The following is an 11,631-nucleotide window of genomic DNA, read 5'->3' as shown; positions in this document are numbered from 1 at the left end:
ACTGCTATAAAGATTGGCCATAATGCTTTTGAATGTAGCCTACTGAAAATGTATAGCAGAGATTGCAGATCACAAAGATTGGGCAGGTAAAAAGCTGAAAACAGCTGGAATCAGAAGGCTGGAAATCTTATTGTTGCATCATAATGATCACTATTAAGGTATCCAATAGACATATGAGTAAATGATGACATCATGGAGACCCCGGGATGTTTCCAGCTCTGACTAATCTCAACAGTTTTCCAAACAGGTAAAAAGTCAGAATTGAGTGAAACCCCTGAGGGTGATGATTACTGTCGATAGTTGGAATGCATAGAAAATAACAGTGTTGTGCTTTTTAGAGATCACACTATAGAGGAAAACCCCAATTACCACCCCCACAAAGCTCTAGGCATGACCTCCCACACCTGTAGCCAGCAGTCTAAACACTCCCAGTCTGTGGAGACATGTGATGTGACACACCCTCTCTAATGTCAGTGGAATCGCTTTCGACTTGCTCGACCTACTAAGCGCGAAGTCATCAGTGACCCGTGTTAATAATGTAACATAATAGATACAGTATAGTTTCTTTTAAAGTACAGTTATACCTGAATATGACTATAGCCCCTCAGCATTATTGCTTCAGCATGTATGTTTTTGAACTGAAATGTGACGTGTGAAGAATCTAACTCCTACATGCAGGAAGGATGTACTTGAAAAAAAGAAGCAGGGGATTAAAAGTACCCTGAACTGGTGTGAAGACATAAACACAGCTACTGTATATTTACAATCTGTGCTACTCATGAAAACACTGTGTTATCTTCATAAACAAATTGAAAGTATTTACTTCCTTGTGGAACATTTCCTAGGTTAATTTCCAAAGTATCTTAGATTTATTTTAGAATTGTTTATATCCTTGTTAACTAGGTCTCTGGGAGCTTTCCGCAGTCCTCTCTATCTGCCTCTGCTAGCACATTTCTGCATTTCTTGGGTGCCTGATTGCCATGTGAAATGTGCATGTTCATGTGAAGCAATTGTCAGGTATTTGTGCTGTGGCTTTATGAAAGTACACAACACCAACAAAACAGGGACACACACTTTAGAAAGACACTCCGTAGTGCTATTGGAGGACAAAGACTTCACAAGGTACCCTTACAAAGCCGAATAAGTCGAAGCATGCAACCATGCATCTGACGTTTTGTGTGTCTTATGTTTATGTCTGCAAACCAATCACTGACAAAGAACATCACTATTGAGCTTTCAGCAAGAGCCCAGCTTATATTTAGTGATTGCAACTATTGTACAATATATGGTTATAGGGTTAGACAACTTCAACACAACTTTTGCATCACTGTCAGGCACTACGTGTAATTCACCAGCCCATCCTCCCCACCCTTACTTCCATGCTTTCTACATGAAGGGCACATTGCTTCAACTGTAAACCATGACATGTGACTTTGTCAAATATGGATCTTTTAAAAAAAAAAACTCTTTTATGATGCTTAGATTGATTTAAGTATGGTTCTGCCTAAAAATGTTGCATAACTTGTGCAATATATATATTTTCTCAACAAATCAAAAGTCCAGCAATAATGCTGCTATAAGTAGGACTCAAAAATCTGACAGATTGCTCTAGTATGAGTGAATCTAGTTGTCAATTTCAATAACTGGCTGTTTTCTGAAAATATGCAGCTTTGTATTGTGACCAAGACTTCTCCATTTGGAACAAATGGTATTGAAGAAGTGCTGAGATAAACTAACACAGCACAGTGTTAGTTGTAGTCAACATAAAAAGCAAGTAAGTAGACCACCAATTTTTATTTAATAAATCAAGAGAGGAGCTTTCAAAGGAATGATATTGCTCAAGAGTGAGTCATGAAGATGCAGAATGGTTTTCATCACTAACACATACACACTGACAATGAAGAAGGTTTGATCTGATGTTTTTATGAGCTTTTAGGATTGTTTCTTTTTCCTGAGCTGTCCCTAGGCTTGCCTAAACAAAAGGAGATCACTGTCAAACAGCGTCACCAAAGGGGATTAAATAGGAACGATAAGACACTGCATGTAATGGAAATCAGCTCACCAGCTTGCTCTGGAGCCACCAAGGGACTGAGGATGAAGCGTAAATAGGGAAAAATAATTTACATATGCACCAGAACAAGGGACACACACCAGATCTGCCATGGCCAAGCTTAGATAAGTCTTCAAGACCATTTTTGTCATTTGTTTAGACCTAAATAAAGCACAGAGTTTACTGGAAGCGCCCTGGACATAGTGAATTACTGACATAAACAGCACCAGCAATATTAAGAATTCCTCTGAACTACTTGGTCAGATGCATTTCTTGCTGCTGCTGTAGAAACATACACTTCAGACAGCTCTTGAATGTTTCCAAACAAAAGAACAACAAGCTATTATTAAACTGCATAAGACTTCTCAGAATTCAGGAAAAAAAATGTTGTTTTCATCAGATTTGTAGAACAATAATTACTTGCTTTCATTTTCAGTTAGTTCTTAGTTCATTTCAGTTCCCATACATATTTTTACGTTTTAGAATTTTGCTGAATTTATTTAAAATTCTCTGGTGATCTCCACACTTTGAACAAATCACAGGTCTGCAGACCTGCAAACCTAAACAGGAGTGAGCGGCTTCAATCAGATCCAGGTTCCAGTGAGGCTAACCAGTTAATCTCTACTCTTACATCAACAGATTATTTACCATAAACCATCCACTGTGACAAAGTTTTACATCGCAGCATATGAATGCAATGCTGCAAGTGCAAAAGCCCACTTACAGTATAAGCATCACAAGGAATGCTTTGCAGACCAGTCTGCATTTTTTGAAAACATTTTCACAAAAGCTGAAATGATTGTTTGTTTCATTATTGGTTATGTTGTGTAAGTTTAAGCCTGCATGCTGACTTTGGTAGTGAAATAGACTGAGACTAATGAATCTCAGGAAGTTATGAAGCACTTGCATGAAACGGGAAATGAATGTCAGTAATGTAAGTTGCAAGCATGCTGGATTTACTCGGCTGATTGTGGTATGGTCCTTTAAGCCCCTCGATTCCTGTGTGTGTGGCGGCTTGAGGTCGATATCTGACAGACAGCGGGGCTGGTACGAGCCTACAGGGCTTAGTTACAGCCATAAACAAAACAGAACACAGGACACATCTGCTGCCACACAGTAGCTACTATCTGCTACTTCAAAGCAGCATCTGCTAAAGCCATCACAGTTCCGTGGTGAAGAGTGGACAGAAAGGGAGGAGGTGAAATGGGAGGAGAAAGAAGGATGGAGTGAGAGAGCAATGAGCAATAGGACCTTCAGTGACAAGGTCTTTCAGAAAGGAATCTCTGACCCATAAAATGTGAATGGAGGAGGGCTGATGTCATTTGTTTAGAGCAGCGGAACATCATGGAAAAAGGTGCATTAAGTTCAGGGACTTTTCCTACACACACATACACACTATGTCTGGTGAGGCAGGTTACAGATTGGAGTGGCTGTGACAGAGGGTAGACCATGGACTATACTCCTCCTATTATGGACACTGAACACAAATCATAAAGCATAAAGCTGAGGCTACAGATTTTGTGAAATGTATTGCTCTCGAGTTTTAGACAGACGTTCATGGTTCCCTGAGGATAAAGCCTAAACACTTTGAATTTCCTCTGGTGCCAATACTGACCCACCATTCCCAGTTAACTTAATTTCAAACAAAGGGGTCCCAAAAATCTGTCTGTGTAACTTGTCGGTTCCCAGATCTCCTGAACAGCCTTGGTGGCAATCACAACCAATAGAAATTATGATCAAACCATTAACAGAAGATCTCAGATGTATAATAAACTCAGGTTCATGGTTTAAAAGCCAGCTGTAGGGATGTTTTCTGTCAGAGTACTATTTCTTAATCCTACCCCTTGAATAAAATGTTGAAATGCTGTCCCACGAGTCATCATTCGCTTTTACAGTCCACAGTGTCGTTCAAAGCGATTCTGAATACCTCATTTCTTTCTTTTCCAAAAACCTCTCACCTTCTGGCCTTGAGATGGCTGGAGGCCGTGTTTGCATACTGTGCCAACAATCACTCACACAGCATCCAAACCACAGCAGCCAAAGTTCAGGAAACAAAGTCTTTTGAGAGGAAATTGGTGTATAATTGTCTACTGAGAGAACTCCTCACAGACATAAAGCCAAGTGATAACATAAAAAAGGGTTTTCTTTTGCTCTTTTGAGTCTTCTGAGAAAAAAATCATTGAGTTTCATTGTACTTGGCACCTAATTTGACATGGGGATAGCTCTGGACAGATGTTCCCTTCAAACACACATCTGTCTGGATTTCTTCTGAACTATCTGATGTACTTCTCTCATGGTGGGAGAGGCAGGGGTCAAACGCTCATGAGGATTCTCTATGCTGAAGTCCATGAAGGGTGGGGAGGAAGAAAACACAGCAACGATGAAACAAAGTATGAAAAGAGGGATGGAAAAGATGCAGGATGATGAGAGAGAGATCCATCTGCGATTATCCTGGCTCCAAGGTTTGGAATAATCTAATTTGAACATATTCTCCATACAGTTCTCATCTCAGCCAAGTCGGACTTGAAGCGACTTAGATATCACACGTCATATTATTAGAAAAGTCTGCTTTGTGCTGCGGAAAAAACACCAATCCGCTCCCATGTCTTTGTCATTACAGAAATTCACAAGATGCTACTCACTCTGTCAAATCCTGTCTAGAGCAAAGGAAACATCAGCACAATGGAATGAAGCACCTAATTGATGCTGAATGACTGGAAATGATGTGGAACCCAGACTCCCTCCAGTCCATGGTTACCATTTTAGGTATGACTTCCCAAAATTAGGGGTGTAGTTATATTTTCAGGAAGTCAGGAAAAAAAGAGTAGGTGTGTGTGTGTGTGTGTGTGTGTGTGTGTATGTAACACCACTTGGGTGGTTGGAGCTTGGCAGACACACCCTGCCTCTGTGCCAGACGCTTCTCTAATCAACGCAGGTCACCGGAGTTAGATGGCTGCTTTCTAAGCCCCTTTAACTTGGAAAAGATGTCATGGCTTCACCCTCCATTCAGCACTGAGCTTCATCACCTCCACTCAAACATGGAGACCGACCGTTTCACTGTTTCATAATCATTTCATTATGAACCCCAAAGAGATTTCAATATCCTGTGTCTACGCAATGATGGTGGAGCTGCTTACTGTGTTACACTCAACATTGCAGTAAGCACTTCCAGCCCGTGTTTATAGCCAAGCTTTACTTTCACAGTAATTGCTGCTGTGTTTTTCCACTCACTCTCCTCCATACAAAACATTCTTAATAGACGAAGACCACGTCCTACGCTGGAGATATGAGCTTTTACAGTTGCTCTACCACTTCACCCCTCAGAGTTCATAGAAAGGAGCTGGAAACTTTTCAGCAATGGCTGCCCTTTCAAAAGTTATTCTGCAGATGGAACTAGAGGAGGCAGCATGCACAAATGCGTGCACACATACACATTTAATCTATACATGTCACGTTCTGGGGCTCCCGGCCGTCTGCAGAACTGAGCTCTTTGGGTGTTTAGTGTTGTCTAGCGGCGAGAGAGGGCCTCCGAGCCATAAAGATGTCTCTTCCACTCCATTCATAAACCTCTGACTAACTCACTCCAAACCCACTGGGACCACACAAGACCATTTCTCAATCACACTGACAACACACCTTGCCAAAACATTACTACCCTTGACCAATCTTCCACTAACTTTCAAGTTGTGTGTATAATTTTAACACTCGACTATGCCAGCTTTTCCACATGTCAAATGTAATCAATAACTCAGATCAAAATAGTAAGAAGAACTCTGTAACACTTGGCTTTCATGATATGTTAGATGTACATATTTGCAATGCTTCAGATGTCAGTAGACCAGTTTCTGACTCAACTCTCCAGTCAGCTGGAGTTCACCAAGAGTTAGAGTTTCATAGCTGTAGACAGCTACTGTTTGAGGCTGAGCCGAAAAGCAGAATATTAAGAACAATCTGCGTAAGAATGCATCATCATCCATATAATACCAGAGTAAAAAGAAAATAAAAAAAAAATACCAGAGTAAAGCCCATGCCCATGGACAAGATTTAGGGTTTTTTACCAACTTCCTGCACTTTCATCTCCACAATCTTAACAAGCACGCAACTTTGAATGTTTGTCAAGTGACATCACCATTAACCCAACCACATATAAGTCATTCTTCTCTCTCTCTCGTGTGTGTGTGTGTGTGTGTGTGTGTGTGTGTGTGTGTGTGTGTGTGTGTGTGTGTGTGTGTGTGTGTGTGCGTGCGTGCGTGCGTGTGTGTGTGTGTGTGTGTGTGTGTGTGACCACCTACACATAAGTGTGTGGTTGCCTGCATGTGAAAGAGAGGGATGGTAACAGGAAGTGCAGTGATAAGTAATAATGGGTGTGAGTCATGTATTTATATGATATCATCAGCACCAGTAGCCTGGTGCACAGTGGAGACGTGAACAAAATAGAAATCTGTGTTGACCTACTTTATCAGATGACCCACAAATCCAACACAGTTAGCATAATTAAAATCTACTGAATGAGAAACGTCTTTCCAAAAAGCGTGTCTTCCAACCCAAACAAGGTTGCAAACCCCTGATACAACCATAGGAGTAGGCTATCTCCTGCAACAAAGCCCCTGTACCCATCCTAGGTTGCCATGTTTGACTGTAGGCTCCTGACACCACATACCAACTGTTGCCATGGTTACTGCAATAATGGCCATGGTTATGACTTGGTAAGATTTGGGCACTAAAACTATTTACTTAGGTTTGGGAAAAGAGCATGATTCGGGTTAATATAAGAATTTCCTCAGCATTAGACAATCTTTGTTGTCAGGGTTACAATAATAAAAACACTACAAACTTCTGGTTTCACATGGGAACTCTATTCCCTTATGTCACAATCCTTCCTATAAGGACCTCTAGATGTCGCCTAACAACAAAACGTAGCTATGGGTCATAATAACCTGCAACACGCTGGTATGGGCTCAGTGTTTACAGGACAGTCTTCATGAAAAAGCCATTTTCAGTTTGTGGCCTGTGTTAATAAGCTGACACTGACTTTACACATCAAAGTCTACAGGTTTATAGGGGCTACTTAGGTATAAATGAAGAAAAGTTGCCTGGAGCACCTTTTTGCTGCAGAAAGTCTGATGAATTGACTCAAGCGATGTCACACGAGACAGCATCTGTTGGAGCTTTAGTTCTGAATAGTGAAAAACCACACGTCTTTGTAGAGGTGTGGGACTATAAAGAGGTGAGCTTACCAGATTTGGCCATCTCTTCAGTATCTCTGCTCGAGGCTAGAGGTAGCATTACCTGTTGCAAGAAGTTGACTTGCATTATTGGCAATGTAGGCATCAGGTTTTGACAAGAAAGAGGAATGCGTGGAATGAAAAAAAGATGCTATCTCTGGTTCTGCAGCAAATTTGATCCACTTTAGTCAATCCTGACAGTTTTATAGGAGTTTTAAAAGTAAAGTAATATAGAGGTTATTTTCCTTTTGGTGTTGTTGTTGGGCAGATCTGACCACAGAGACAGCTCCTCAGACCCCGGGTACTAGTTAATCACTCCATCTTGCTCAAGCACACTTGGTGTGTGCCAGAACTGGAAGTCAAGTCCAAAACGTCCTTTGGAAGGATGAGATCGAATGAGTTTCATGATCCTAGAATTTCAGCGTGGCTAAATCTGGTAAAGTCCCTATTGACAAAGTCTCTTTGCAGACACAAAGAAACACTAGACATGAAAACAGCACCAGCAAAACATTGATAAATTAATCCCATCAGTTGACAATGAAAAAGGACAAAGCACAAGCTGAAACAGAAACCATAAGAGATCTCTGCCAGCCAGGTCCAGTTCACATCTGGCCTCTCAGTTAATGGAGATGAATGTGCTCATGGTGCTGAGTATATGCTCACCATACGGACATAAACATCTTAATTTAATGAAAAACTAGGGGCCACATTTTAAGGTGGCGATTTTGTAGCCCTACGAGACGAAAACAGGGAATGAAGTTCAGCCTACATCAAACTGAAAGACAAATATCCTGTTTGTATTATGTTCAGTGAATTGTTGATGATGTCACATGTTTCTGCTGCCACGTCAGCAGTCTGCAAAGTGTTGGCCGCATGTTGAGGAGCTGTGTGTGTGTGTGTGGTGGGGGGGGATTTGGGGTGACAGTAGGTAATGTTACCCAGGGGAATTACAGCGAACACTCTTGGCTTTCACACATTTATGTCTCTGTGCGTAAAGAGATGCTTATTTTGCCTCTTGTGTTTTGCCATTGGGCCTGGCTCTGGTTTACATCTTCACTTCAAAAAAGGAGCGAGAGGAGAGAGGAAGAAATAAAGGAAAGGAAAGGAGGGAGGGAGAGTGAAGGACAGAAGACAGAGAAGTAGAGATAAACACTTAAGGAAAGAATGACATAGCCCAGAGACAAGGCGACCATTAAATCCAGCTGACGATCCCCCTGATTGATCTTACCACATCAGAGATGGCACTCAGGCCATCTCATGATTCTCTGTCTGGCAGAGAGCATGTAAGTGCAGGATAAAACACAGAGACGGACTGGGTCCTATTTTAAGCCAGCAACTTCTAGCTACCTCTGAAACTCTACCTAGTGCTGATAGGAAGTGGGCAAACAAAACAGAAGTGACGGGTCTGCACTGTCAGACTGTTTAAAAAGCACAATTACTGTTAAGTGTCCACAGATACACTCTCTGAGACAATCAGAATCCACACTTCGCAGCTAATCAGCATCGCTTCAGCATGTCAACAGAGATGAATGGCGAGAGGCAGGTGCTGTCAAAAAAAAGAAAACATTTCATGCTCCGCGGGAAACCGTATGTGCCCCATTGGCCCTACTGTTCAAGCACTTACAGTAACACAGGGCCGCACAAAGAAAATATGTTACTCAAGACAGCCCTTGTTTTTCTTTGTGTGTGACAAGCTCCAGCTTTCAGCTGAAGACTGACAAGTGGCAGCGGGGCAGAGGGGGGAAATTGGTGTTGTTCAGGTGAAGGATCATGATTGCTGTCTTTTGTTTCACTGTCTGCTTTTGTCAGTGTCAAAGAAAGAAAGAAAGAAAGAAAGAAAGAAAGAAAGAAAGAAAGAAAGAAAGAAAGAAAGAAAATGTTTTCGTCTCTGTGTTTGCGGACAGCTGTGGACGATTACCTGGCCTCAGTGTACCATGGCAGATAGCTCAGGCTGTGACATTAGCATTACTTCCCATGGCTCCTGTTAACCTCATTGCCCTTTGCTCTTTCTCTTACAGGAAAACATCTAGTTCTTTGAAACGTGCGGTTATTTTTTCCATTTTCAGCCATAAAATTCTTTCCTGATCACTACTATTTTCTTTGTAACACACCAGAGCAGTGGAAGAAGGGCTATGACTCCAATGTGTGGGTTTACACTATCTGCACATATATTCTCTGTATCTACGCCAGCACAATCCCGCAACAACATGCATTATGGCAGAGTGTCTGGCAAGTCTCAGAGGTGGATTGGACAGACTGATGAATGCATTTTGAAGGTGCTCGGGCTAGCTAAGTGCGGTTGCATCACACTTTGTCAAGTCCAACTCAATCCTTCTTCCTGCTTTGCCAATCCCTCCATGAGCCTTTTCCACCACACTAAAGACACAATGATTTTAACCCCTGACCCAGACTGATTGTGACCAGGTGGTCTAAATAGTCAGTCTGCAGGAAATATTGTGTGTGTGTGTGTGCTTGCACACATATGGAGATGACTCAAAAAATAATCCGCCACGAATAGTCACATGGAAAACCACCAACTTTCACTACGTAGACCCACTCTGACTCTGAGGCAGATGTGATTTGGGAAAGCTTGGAGTAGAGATACATGTGTGTGTGTGTGTGTGTGTGTGTGTGTGTGTGTGTGTGTGTGTGTGTGTGTGTGTGTGTGTGTGTGTGTGTGTGTGTGTGTGTGTGTGTGTGTGTGTGTGTGAGAAAGAGAGAGAGAGAGAGAAAGAGGCCCTACAGTGAAGTACTCACAGGTGTCCATGGCCATTAACACGTGTTTATAGCTCTGTCTCACTCACACAAGTATGGAACCTTATTCCTGATGTCGGTGGTCGGGTAGACAGCCATGGAAAATCACTGCCACAATGTTCTCAGAGGCAATCATTTAAGCAAAGCCTAATAAGTGCTGTCATACATCTTGAGTGGGTAGTGACACTGTAATCAAGATTGTTACCATATAACCAAACAGATGCGATTGAATAGTATGTCACTGCCAGCATAGATTTGGCAGCGATGTTCACATACTGTCTATAGGACACGAGCGCTTGAAGTGAATGAGGGGGGCTGTGTGCCTACTTCTTTTCTCATGATTTATAAATTGTCTATACACTAGAGTTGAAACTGGAACCTTTGGTTACAATATAGCTATAGTAATGGCCGTATCTATGTCAGAATCCTATGCATGCTTGAGTCTTGAAAAGCAATTCTGCATGTAGTTCTCGAGCATGCTTGGTCTTATTGTACAAGTAGAATTCATGCTTCGAGTTCGCTGAAATAAAATCAACACACAATTCAGAGCGAGGGTCCCTTTTGGTTACGAAACATATTATGAACCATTTTCAGTGGAAACCTGTTGCAAGAGAGACTGATTTTGTCCATTTGTACTCTCCCAAACATTGCACTGGAAATAAACTTGAGACCTTTTCAAGTGTTTAGGTGGAAGTGTACACAGAACTCTTAGAGATCCGGTATTAGTGGCTTTCTAGTTTCAATTGCATAATGTGGCTGTACTGTAAAAACCTCGAGCTTTCTCAAAGATTGAACCTGAAAAACAGCAAAGCAACTAAAGTGAACAGGAGTGAGGGGTCTCTGTCTGAGAGCAAGGACAAAAAAAAGTGGGTGCACGGATGAAAGGCAATAGGGTGACACACCCACCGAGGTATATATCCAGAGACAAACATCCATCTGACTAAATTTTGAAGTGGACGGTGCAATAAACAAAGATCTGAGCTAATGTAACCCAGAGATTCATTGCTGAGTAGTGTTTTGGCCAGAGATCACGGTTTTAGGCCAAATGACTTCCCCTCTCCTCTTCAGTCAGCTCGCTGGAGGATCCCTGCTCTGATTATGCTGGTCAAGAGAAGACTAAAACACACACATGGTTACATCTTGAATTACCTTTATTTATATCTTCACAAGAAGAGAGAATCAAATTTAAAAGCTTTCAGGTGCAAAATCCCATTATTTACTCAGCTGAAGTGTCAAAATATGGACGCTTTTCAAAATTAGTTTAATAAATGTAACATTTTAAATAAAACCAGTCTACAGTAAACTGAAGACCTTCTAACGAGTCATGGCTAAGTATTCAATATGGACAGGGCTGAGCAAGACAGACTCTTATAGGTGGTAATTGTCATGTTCCCCCTTTATTTTTTAATGATGTCAGGGTTATTACAAGAGAGTCATCCCAGCCCAGGGTTTTAGGTTGCATCTGTGTGTCTCCTTGTTCAGATGAGTGTGACCAAGGGCAGTGACATCTGCTGAATAAAATATCATCCACATATGGATACACAGACATGCGCTTGTGCACAGTGGCACACATACGCACACGCACACGCACACGCACACGCA

This window comes from Trachurus trachurus, assembly GCF_905171665.1.
Source record: "Trachurus trachurus genome assembly, chromosome: 7".
Taxonomy (NCBI): domain Eukaryota; kingdom Metazoa; phylum Chordata; class Actinopteri; order Carangiformes; family Carangidae; genus Trachurus; species Trachurus trachurus.
The sequence above is the reverse complement of the archived record's forward strand: the minus strand, read 5'-3'. Positions refer to the sequence as shown.